Here is a 12,612-nt window from a genome sequence, read left to right on the forward strand (position 1 = left end):
AGAGAAGGGCATTTCAAATATGTTACAGGTGATGCCAGTGAAAATGCCGGAGCAAAGCCCTCTGAAAATTCTCTTCTTCACAAAAGCAAGGAGAAAACTGACAAAATATTATCAGAATCAACTTCCTCAAAAGTCTGGAAATTAACCGAGGGCTTAATATGGAAAGTGTTTATTCAAGAAAAAGGACACAATCTTGGTAAGAACAGTGAGCCTTTGTGGCATTTCAATGTTTATTTACTTTTGAGACAGAGAGACAGAAAGACAGAGAGAGACAGAGTGTGAGCAGGGGAGGGGCAGGGAGAGATGGAGACACAGAATCCAACGCAGGCTCCAGGCTCTGAGTTGTCAGCACAGAGCCCGACGTGGCGTTCGAACCCACAAAACGTGAGATCATGACCTGAGCCAAAGTCGGACGCTTAACCGACTGAGCCGCCCAGGCGCCCTGCTTTATGGCATTTTAATTTGCTCTAATTCCATCACCCTCTCTCCAGCACTGAAGTAGCCTTAGGAACCAACATCCCATGATCACAGGGAAAATCAGCAGCTTGGTAGTCACAGGTAGAAGAGGGTTGGAGCTCCTTCAAAAAGGCTCATTTCCAGAGAGCAGTCATTATTTGAACTGTCTGGAAGATCCCTTTTGCAAGGCCATCTTACTTTGACTGGACTCTGAGCTTGCCCAGGATAAAGAGCTTTTTCCCTAAGGAGGTCTGTTGAAAACAATCAAAGACAATGGTGGGCCTTTATGGCTGCCTGAGGCAATGGATAACAGTTGGGGCAAACAATAAGCTAATCAAAAACCTTAAAATAAAAAGCTGGGGAATAAGGTGTCCATAAGGGGATTTTGAAATATTCCAGAGAATCTAGAAAGCATGCATATGCATAGGAATGTGCACATACCCAGGGCTGTGTACTTATTCAGGAAAGACCTCAGGAAGGTCCTAAGCTCTCATCTCTGGCTAACCTTGATGCTCTAAAAAAGTAGGAAGTGAAGGCTAAGGCAGAGTTGTAAACTTCCTGGCTGATTGTTGAAGGCCTGCCCCAACATGCCCCTAGAGCCTCTGCACAGACTGAGAGACTTATTGGTTCTAGGCATCTAAAGCAAATCTCTGTCCAATCTTTAGCTGACCACTAAGCTGACTGAGCAGAGACTTCAGTGGCCACACATGACAAAGAATACATAGACATTACAGAATTCGTTCAGAAAAGTCACTAAACAAACAACATCAACAACAATAAACACCAGGGAAGAGGGAGAATCTGATTTCCAGAGTTGATGTATTATATCATTTAAAATCCAGTTTCCAACAACAAATGATGAGGCACGCACACGCGCGCGCGCACACACACACACACACACACACACACACACACACACAATAAGAAAGTATGGCCCATGGCACAAAAACAGACACACAGACCAATGGAATAGAATAGAAACCCCAGAACTAGACCCACAAACGTATGGCCAACTCATCTTTGACAAAGCAGGAAAGAACATCCAATGGAAAAAAGACAGCCTCTTTAACAAATGGTGCTGGGAGAACTGGACAGCAACATGCAGAAGGTTGAAACTAGACCACTTTCTCACACCATTTACAAAAATAAACTCAAAATGGATAAAGGACCTAAATGTGAGACAGGAAACCATCAGAACCTTAGAGGAGAAAGCAGGAAAAGACCTCTCTGACCTCAGCCGTAGCAATCTCTTCCTCGACACATCCCCAAAGGCAAGGGAATTAAAAGCAAAAGTGAATTACTGGGACCTTATGAAGATAAAAAGCTTCTGCACAGCAAAGGAAACAACCAACAAAACTAAAAGGCAACCAACGGAATGGGAAAAGATATTTGCAAATGACATATCGGACAAAGGGCTAGTATCTAAAATCTATAAAGAGCTCACCAAACTCCACACCCGAAAAACAAATAACCCAGTGAAGAAATGGGCAGAAAACATGAATAGACACTTCTCTAAAGAAGACATCCAGATGGCCAACAGGCACATGAAAAGATGTTCAGCGTCGCTCCTCATCAGGGAAATACAAATCAAAACCACACTCAGGTATCACCTCACGCCAGTCAGAGTGGCCAAAATGAACAAATCAGGAGACTATAGATGCTGGAGAGGATGTGGAGAAACGGGAACCCTCTTGCACTGTTGGTGGGAATGCAAATTGGTGCAGCCGCTCTGGAAAGCAGTGTGGAGGTTCCTCAGAAAATTAAAAATAGACCTACCCTATGACCCAGCAATAGCACTGCTAGGAATTTATCCAAGGGATACAGGAGTACTGATGCATAGGGGCACTTGTACCCCAATGTTCATAGCAGCACTCTCAACAATAGCCAAATTATGGAAAGAGCCTAAATGTCCATCAACTGATGAATGGATAAAGAAATTGTGGTATATATACACAATGGAGTACTATGTGGCAATGAGAAAAAATGAAATATGGCCCTTTGTAGCAATGTGGATGGAACTGGAGAGTGTAATGCTAAGTGAAATAAGTCCTACAGAGAAAGACAGATACCATATGGTTTCACTCTTATGTGGATCCTGAGAAACTTAACAGGAACCCATGGGGGAGGGGAAGGAAAAAAAAAAAAAAAAGAGGTTAGAGTGGGAGAGAGCCAAAGCATAAGAGACTGTTAAAAACTGAGAACAAACTGAGGGTTGATGGGGGGTGGGAGGGAGGGGAGGGTGGGTGATGGGTATTGAGGAGGGCACCTTTTGGGATGAGCACTGGGTGTTGTATGGAAACCAATTTGTCAATAAATTTCATAAAAAAAAAAAAAAAAAAAAAAAGAAAGTATGGCCCATATTCAGAGGGTAGGGAAGCAATCAATAAAGGGGTTCTGGTTCAAGATGATGATATACAAAAAGCTCCTGAACTCACTTCTTTCCACAGACACAGCAAACCTACAGCTACACACAGAGCAATGGAGCTCGCTTCCAAGCTCCTTCCATGGAAGGCCTGAGCATCTTGTTCACCTTACAACTCATGTAAGTTATAATATGGTGACTGTAGTTTATAACACTGCAATGTATGATTAGATTTTGCTAAGAGTATATAACTTAAATGTTCTCACCAAAAAGTAAGTAAACAAATATGTCTACAAGTAAGTAAACAAATATGTCTAAAACAGGTGATAGATGTGTTAATAAACTAGACAAGAGGAACCCTTTCACAATGCACATAGACATCAACATCATTAAGATGCACACTTTAATTTTACAATCACAAGTTTGTCAATCATAAGCCTCCATAAAACTGAAAAAAAAAGCGTGGGTTTTAGATTACACTGAGACCGGCCTCTTCCTGGCCATCCTTCTCTGCTCTGCTACCTAAGAAGGCTCCCTTCTCTTTCTCTCTGCTGCTCCTTCCATCCCAGATGAGCTATTCTGAGGGCCCTGGCTGTTTCCCTGGTTTGCACAGAATACCACCACCAGGGTAAGGCAGCAGGAGCCTACGGTGCAAAGTAAAGGAGGTAGTCACTAGCAAGTGGAGTGTTAGTACCTGACTACTCTAAGAGTGATGCCTCCTTAAATTTTGTGCCATAGGGTGTGCCATCTGAAAACCAGCTGAAGCGTGACCCCTCTGCACGAAGGCCCTGGGATCTCTATTTTTACCATGGTGATTCAAATACAGCCTCATCCTAGTTCTGACCCTGCTCCTCTACTTTCTTCCCCCTGACAACTCCCTGACTCCCAGGACCATGTCTATGGATAAGCTTCAACTCATGAACCTTGAAATTTGCTTTCTCTCCTCCTTCAGTCACTATTCTCAAAAATATCAGCTGTCCTTCAGAGGGGCCCTGGCACTTTCAGACAGAGAAAAAATACCTAAGTTCAAGTTATACAGAATTCTCGGACTTACAAACTTTGTTGAAAGGATCTACCATTGAATCTGCCATTACTGCTACAGGAAACTGGAGGTGGCCCAAGCCCAGGTCTCCTGACGTCTGGTCCAGGGTTTCCCCCCACTCCTACCACATACATGCCCCACACGTCATGTCTTCACAGAACATGTGGGCTCAGCGAGAAGAAGGTCCCCCTGTGGACCACAGCTCTGGCCAGCGCCTATGGAGTTCTATCCTGCTCCTGATGTCCCCTTCCTGTCTACCGGTGGGTGACAGCTTCAGCTCTTGTTTGTGGATTTAAGCCTGCCCATGATCTTCTGTTCCCGACTGCCTGCCCTACTGGTTTCAGACTTGCTGAGATGGCCCCCATAATCACTCTCTCTTTCTTTCCCAGAGGAAGAAAGTCTGGCGCTCCCAGTGTAGGTCATGAGAGCACACGTGGGGGGAAATGCAGGATCAAGATTTCGAGAGGCTCTGTATGTCCCCTTCAGTGTCATCTCATGCCCTTCTGTGGCTTCGTCTGTACCAGGAATGCCTCTCTCGCTCTCATCCACCCTCTATCTGTTCATGATCCATCTGTATCTACAATATCCCCAGGTCCCCTCAAACAACTCCCACCCCCTCCCAGTTCAGTTTGGCTCATTCCACTGGGGTTAGTTCAAGCCATCGGACCCTCTAACGCCATCCCACAGTCTAACGAGGCCCAACGGCATACCTCCTTCCACCCAGCCCTCTGCAGAGTAATTTTCTCAATGAAGAAATTAATGATACCTAAATCTAATAAAAGAAAGCTTTAGTGCGTGAAAATTGGGAAAATGCGAGATCCAGTTAACTTATTCTAGACCATTACTGCGTATTAATAGGCAGCCAAGAAACCCTGACTGTTGCCATTTTGCTTGCATTGAATACAAAGAAATGGATAAAAGTGTATTTAGAAGGAAAAGAATAGCTATGTGATCTCATATAGTAATCGGTTGTTTATTCATTAGCACACTGCTTTCTGAGTACTCTCTTACATCTTGTTACTCTGACCAAAATCTAAAGTAAGGGATGCCTGGGGCACCTGGGTGACTCAGTCTGTTAAACGTCTGATTCTTGATTTTGGCTCAGGTCATGATCTCACAGTTTGTGAGTTCGAGCCCCACACTGGGTTCTGCACTGACAGTACAGAGTCTGCTTGGGACTTTCTGTCTCTCTCTCTCTCTCTCTGCTGCTCTCTCTTTCTCTCTCAAAATAAATAAATAAAGTTAAAAGAAAAAGACCTAAGTTAAATGTCCCTCCACCTCCTCCAACAGCCTCCACATTGGATAGCCCCCTCTTGTAGTTCATGCATCACATGCATATGGGACATGGCTGAGGGCTAATTGGTGGTAAGCCCTCAAGACCAGGGACACTGTCTCTTCATCTTCATCTTTTCCGTTGCACACAGTGACTGGCATGTGGCAAGTGCTCAGTAAAGTCTGTTGATGCAATCAATCAACATGTGCACTTGCCAGTCTGTTTTATTTCCTCTCTTCCACCATCCTGTCCAGCCAGGGACGTTTCACCCCCCTGCCTTAGTTCAGACTCCTATCATCTCTTGCTTTCTAAACAATCTCCCTGCCTTTCTTCTCAGCCCCACATAGCACATCCTCCACATGGCTATCAGGATTCCTCCTCTTTTTGGCCTCATGTTTCATTGCATCCTCCCCCTCCATACACATACCCCGTAAACTATATTCCAACTATAGTCAAATTTCTAGAATATTCCTCAAGTGGATGCCATTTCCACTCTTACTTAGGCTGTGCTCTCAGGCTAGAATGTCCTTCCCTCATGTTTTCATAATTAGAAAGCTTCTGATGCTTCAAGATATGGCTCAGCTGTCAACCCATCGCAAAACTTCTCACTGCATCCCCTAAATCCAAAATTACTGGCTTCTTTTTATACAGGCGCACCCTGGAGGCATTGCTAGTTCAGTCCTAGGCCATAGCAATAAAGTAAATATTACACTAAAGTGAGTCAGATGAATCTTTTGGTTTCCTAGGGCATATAAGAGTTATGTTCACACTATACTGTAGTCTAGTAAGTGTGCAATGACAGCATTATGTCTAAAGAGGCAATACACATGCCTTAATTTTAAAATACTGTATTGCGCAGGGTGCCTGGGTAGCTCAGTCGGCTAAGCCTCTGACTTCAGCTCAGGTCATGATCTCACTGCTCATGGGTTTGAGCCCCACTTCAGGCTTTGTGCTGACGGCTCGGACCCTGGAGCCTGCTTCAGATTCTGTGTCTCCCTCTCTTTCTGCCCCTCCCCCCCCCCCCATTCATGCTCGGTCTCTCCCTCTCTCTCTCTCAAATAAATAAACATTTAAAAAATACTGTATTGCTAAAATATGCTAACAATCAACTGAGATTTCAGCAAGCTGCAATCACTGATCACAGGTCCCCCTAACAATCATAATGAAGAAGTTAGAAATATTGTAAGAATTACCAAAATGTGACATTACAAACATGAAGTGAACAAATGTTGTTGGAAAAATGGTGTCACAGACTTGCTTGATGCAAGGTTACCACAAATCTTTAATTTGTAAACAAAACAAAACAAAACAAAAAACACAGTCTGCAAATCACAATAAAGCGAAGTGCAATAAAACAAGGTATGTCTGTCTGCATAGAGTTACTCCTAGCACTTTGCCCAGTAAGCAGCACATCATAGTCCCCAAATTAGAAAAAAAAAAAAAAAATTAGCTCCATTCTGTCCTGCCCTGCACTCCTGTTGCATCAGCCACTAAGGCAGCCATAAAAAGTGGGAAGGACAAAAAAAAACCAAAAAACAAAAAACAAAAACAACTCTCTTGTCCCCACGCAGGAGCATGCATTCCCAAGAGGATAGGGAAACAAGGCCTCCCTTGTTCAAATATTCAGACAAAAACTTACCCAAGTTGTATTCTAGGAAATGATTTCTAAGCCTACAAGGAAGGAACTATCCATGGTTTCTGGACGACTTCTCAAGCTCAGGGATAAAATATGAAGTTTATAATTTCCATACCATAAATAAAAATACCACCCCAAATTGTTCATTTTGTTAAGCAACTATGTTTTCCTTTTTTAACTTTGTTTAAAAGCCGTTTACTTTGGGGGCGCCTAGGTGGCTCGTTCGGGTAAACGTCCAACTTTGGCTCAGACCATGATCCTGTAGTTCACCTGTTCGAGCCCCGCGTCGGGCTCTGTGCTGACAGCTCGGAGCCTGGAGCCTGCATCAGACCCTGTGTCTCCCTCTCTCTCTACCCCTCCCCTGCTTGCGCTCTGTCTCAAAAAAAAAAAAGAAAAAAAAAAGGTCAACTTTGGGAGTCATTCAAATTTCTGTCTAAAGACAAGTTTGTGGAATACTCAGTCAAACATGGACTACGAGGAGATTTCCCCACATGGTGAATCAGTGGTGTCGCTATTGGACACAAAGGGCATTTTTCACCTGCTTTAATTAAGACAAAAAGGAGTAGCAAAAGATATCAATCATGTGGTTGATTAAAAATAACTTCCCAAACATCTGCTCTAGTTCAGCAATAGCCACCTGACATTTTAAATCAGTATCTAACAACTGATATGACTGAAAAACCTTTGTGACTCAGAGAAAATAAGTCACTCTCTCCATGTGCAACCTTCTCAGATACCCACTTTGTCACCCACTGGTCTTTCCTTTCTTCTCCAAGACTTGCTCTCATCAGTCACCCAAAGCCCATTCATGCCTGCCAGTATATGGTGCAGGGTCGGGCACTGCACAAGGTGCTCTGCTTTCTGGGAACTCAGTCCAGGTCAGACACACACATGCAGAACACAGAGACCACACCATGACCCCGGTAATATGGCGGATGGTAAAATCAACATAAGCAAAGTGAGAGCTTTGTTTTCACATCAGCTTGTGTAGGGGCAGCGTCTTTGATGTTTATTCTGTCTTCACGACCATCCCAGAAGGTGAGCAACACAGGAATTTCTATCTCTGGTAAGTGACCAGGCATAGAGAGCAGAGGAGGTAACTGTTTTGCCCAAGTTCACACGGCTAGGCCAAGTGACAGGAGCAAGGAGAAAATCATGTCTTCTGATTTTACATCAGCGCTCTCTGCCCACCCCCACCCCCCCCCAGGGCTGCCCCCTGCAGATCTGGGAAGACCAGTGAGAGACTGCCAAGGTCAGTGGTCCCTGGAGCGAGAGGCAAGCCGAAGACTGGGGTTGAGGTGGGGGAGACAGGGAGAGGTTTGAGGAACCATGCCAGCTCGGACAGGTGGGGTGGAAGCAGCTGACAAAACCAGCATCAGCCCGTGAAGTTTCCGCGGCGGCGATTTTCGGAAACCCTCCAAATTATGGGAGAACTGACTTGGTATGTGGCAAGATGAGGAAGGAGGGGCACGAAACCACAACGGTCTTTCCTTTTATTCTGGTTCCCATTCAGTTTTAAAAGATATACCCAGGCTAGAAAAATGCTAATGCCACTTCAGCTCCCCTCTCTTTTCCTGCCGGAACAGAAGCAAAGTTCCGAGGGCTCTGGGGCCGCATCAGGGATGCCTGGAATCAACAATGAGCTCTGCCAGTCTTGTCTCTGTCCTCTGCCAGTCTGTGAACCAGGGTTACAAAGCAGCTGTCACAGTAACTTGACTAATTAAATTAGAGCCCACTGAATGCTTTATTGACCTGAGACTCACTCCAGTGAGCAGGCCCACTTCAAAGGTGACTATGTTCATGGCTGTTAGTTAACAGATTAAATAAAATAGACAAAGACAATGATGGGCAATAGGAAAAGTCCTGTTCCTGTAAACAAAGCGTCTAAAGCACAGCTGCTAGAGTGTGTGACCTGCTATGGGGAGAGTTGTGTGTTCCCTCTACCCAGATACATATGTTGAAGCCTTAACTCAGAACGTGACCGTATTTATGGGGGTGCCTGGGTGGCTCAGTCGGTTAAGTGTCTGACTCTTGGTTTCGGTTCAGGTCGTGGTCTCACGTTTCATGAGTTCAATCCCCGCATTGGGCTCTGTGCCAATGGTGCAGAGCCTACTTGGGATTCTCTCTCTCTCCCTCTCTCTCTGTACCACCCTACCTTGTTCTCTCTGTCTCTCTTGAAATGAATAAACTTTAAAAAATTTTTTTAAATAAAATAAAATAAAATAAAAAATAAAATAAAATAAAATAAAATAAAATAAAAGTGACTGTATTTAGAGACAGGGTCTTCATGGAGGTATTCAAGTTCAAAGAAGGTCATTAGGATGGGCCCTAATCCAATATGACTGGTGTCCTTGAAAATAGGGGAAATCTGGACACAGACGCAGAGAGAAAAGATGATACAAAGAGACAAAGAGAAGACGGCCGTCTATAAGCCAAGGAGACAGGACTGGAACAGACCTGATCTTGGACTTCCAGCCTCCAAAACTGAGACAGTACATCTGTGCTGTTGAAGCCCCCCACTTTGAGGTACTCTGTTTTAGCAGCTCTGGCCAACTAATACCTCTGGACACATATGAGAGGCAGGAAGACCCCTAGGGGAAAGGACTTTTCATGAGAACAGTAAAAACAGCACCAGCGCTGGACTCAAAAGAAACCTGGGTTGGGACCCTGACTTTGTATTACCCACTGTGTGTATCTAGGCAAGACAGTTGACCTGTCCGTGCCTTGACTCCTCGTCTGCAAAAGGGACACATATCTTCTTCAAAGGAGCGGTTTTAGGAGTAAATGTGGAAACACACTCTTTGGCTTATCCAGGTCCAGGCTGCACAGATCCAGCCCCTCAACAAGTAGGCAGAGCCGCCAGTGGAACTTCTGACCACCCAGCAAATACTGACGGTGATGATCACAAGGCGCTTTTGTAAAGTAACTGCAAAGTGCACGTTCACCTGATTATTACCACACCGTCTGTGGGATTCTGTGAACATTATGATGAATGTTTCCCTTCACTCGGTTCCTTCTGCCCCACTGAATTTATTGCACACTTGCTCTTTGTCTCTCCAACCGGGGACTTCAGCTCTCTGCTTAAAAGTCCCCTCCTGCATTTCTGCTGGCAGCCTTGGAACAGAAGGGGAGTGTATTCAGCCCCCAAGGCCTCCCTCTCTCTCATCGCCTCCCTCTCATGCTCACTCCTGGAGACAGCCATATAGACTTTGGGGGAAAAAAAAAGCTTCTTACTTAAATCATCCCACCTCCACCCAAAAATAATCATCATAACAAAACCAAATGGAAAACCACTTCCAGTAGCATTTCATATAATAAAGCCCTAGCTGTACAGAATTATTGGCAAATTGGCTGTTTTGGTTAACTGCCTCTGCTATTTAAAAGCCACCCCATGAAGAATTAGATGTCAATCATGTATGCTAAACTCCAAGTGCATTGGGATGGTTTGATCCTCACCAGTTTGAAAGTCTTACAGAATTTGGCAGTGTTTCAGGGACTCCGTCAGGGCTATAGTTGGTGCTGAAGACTCTTGATAACAAGAACTGAAGATAATTTGTGTCTCTAGGCTATATAAATTGTAAACATGTTTTAAACATATACATAAATACAAATATCCACACATAGCCAAGGGAAGAAGTTCCCCTGGGTCCCCAGATCAATTCCTTCCCATGTTAGAGGCCTCACAGGTTACTTACAAGGACACTCCAGTGGGTGTCTGGGTGGCTCAGTTGGTTAAGCATCCTGACTTTGGCTCAGGTCATGATCTCTCAGTTTGTGGGAACAAGCCCCATGTTGGACTCTGCTGACAGCTCGGAGCCTAGAACCTTCTTTGGATTCTGTGTCTCCCTCTCTCTGCCCCTCTTTCGTTTGTTCCTTCTCTCTCTCTCAAAAATAAATAAAATAAAAACTTTAAAGAAAAAAAATGACACTCCAGCTCACACAGCAAAGGTGCCTCCCCACCCCCCCCCACCCCTGCTACTCTCTTTAGGTGGCTTACAATGTCAAACATCGTGTGGGGCTGACTTCAAACCACTCCGTGAATATTCAGGCTTACTCTGCCCAGCTCCATATCAAGAAAAGCATTAGACACCATTCCTGCCCTCAAAGGAGTTCCAGTTTAGTTGGGGAACTGCCTACAAAATTAAATCCTAAATTGGGTGCATTGAGTTCGAAGCACTGAACACTGGAATTAACAGGTCTGTGATCACTATTCGGGGCCAGGTCCTGTGCTGTGTACTTAGCATAGATTAAGTCACTTCATCTTTTTCGCAAGCCAGTGAGCTCACTGTGAGATTGTCAGTGAGATTGTCCCCACTTTACAAATTCTGAGTCAGAGAAAATACATAATTCGTGCAGGGTCACAGAGCTGAGAAAGTGCAGCCTTGGGTCCCTGTGACCCCGCAGCCTGTGCTAGCCCTCCACCCTCCAACCAGGCCCCTTCCACCCTTCCTTCCTCCCAAGGACAGCCGGCCCAGCTGGCCACTGAGAAGATCTTCCAAAGGACCACAATGGAGTCCCTTTCAGTCTTTCTTCCCTGCCCTTTTTGTCCCCATAGCTCCTGCTACTCTTTCCCAAGATAAGATGATGAAACCAAAAACCAGAAATCTCAGCCTGGAGGCTTTCTCAGGAGCCCCTTTCTTTGGCTCTAAAGCAAGGTCCAAGGCAAAACACACTTGAATACAAATTTTCAAAGGTGTTTACTTGTCTTCGCTTCGTGTTAGAATAGCATTGCTTTCCTAATGAGACTGTGGCTTTGCCTTTATGAAAAGAAAGCTGTCATATAGGTCTGCTTCTCCTCTAACTGAACTATTCTTTCCTTCTTACTATCTTGCTGGCAGAAATTGGTAAGAGACAAACAACAGCCAAAGTTAAGATTCTGTGGAGTTCTCAGGGACCCCAAGTTAAATTATCATAGGTTGATAAAGTGAACGTTAAGCAACAAGGCACGTGAGGTAAAGGGAAGCAGAAAAAGAATAAGTAACATTGCTGCCCCCCAGCCAGATGGAAGAGGTGGCTGATATTTTTCTAAAATGAACAAGAAGTTGACACCGGGTGGTAGGGGATTTCAACTCTTCCGTAAGACTCCCAGAAGCCCCACTCTGCTAAAACCCAGAATGCCCAGTGTTTTTGTTGTTTTTTTTTTTTTAACTATTAGGGAGTATAGTCGTGAAAGGAAAGAACCGAAAGAGCTCAGCTCCACTGGGAGCTGATGGTGTGATGCTGAAAACCAAGAGAACACTGAACTATTCCAACACTGTTATGCTTCCATATTCCCTATCAAGGAGAATGATCTTCGGCCTGGAAAGGATAGAACAGACATCGTTGAAAGGAAAATGAAGCCAAAGACAGGTGAGAAGACAGAAAAAGCAAAGCTGGGTTTCCAATGAGCTCATAATTTCAGACTCGGATGAATTCTACCCCATGGGACTTAAAAATGAAAGTGCACATGTAATCCCAAACCCATGCTATTATTTGTGAGCAACAGCAAGGGCCCCAAGTTTGAAAAAGGAGGCAAAAGATCTACTGCTACTTTGGACCAATGCCATCGAAGTTAATTTTACAAAAGATCCCAGGACACCTTCCTAAATAGATAGTTGGTGAGCAAGAAGTCCTAATTTTTTCATTTTAAGTAATAATAATGCAGATACAGATGTGGCAAACTATTTAGGCTTTACATTTAGGAACACAGCTTGGGGCTGAAATAAAATTAAATTTATAACAAAGTTAATCTGACATACTTAATGTCATGCATCATTTTTACCATCTTCCATGTTAATCAAGCATAAATGGAGCCCTTCGTGCAAACGAAAACAATTACTATTCTTTTAAAGTCAGAGAATGGG

This window comes from Lynx canadensis, chromosome D1 (genome assembly GCF_007474595.2).
Source record: "Lynx canadensis isolate LIC74 chromosome D1, mLynCan4.pri.v2, whole genome shotgun sequence".
Taxonomy (NCBI): Eukaryota; Metazoa; Chordata; class Mammalia; order Carnivora; family Felidae; genus Lynx; species Lynx canadensis.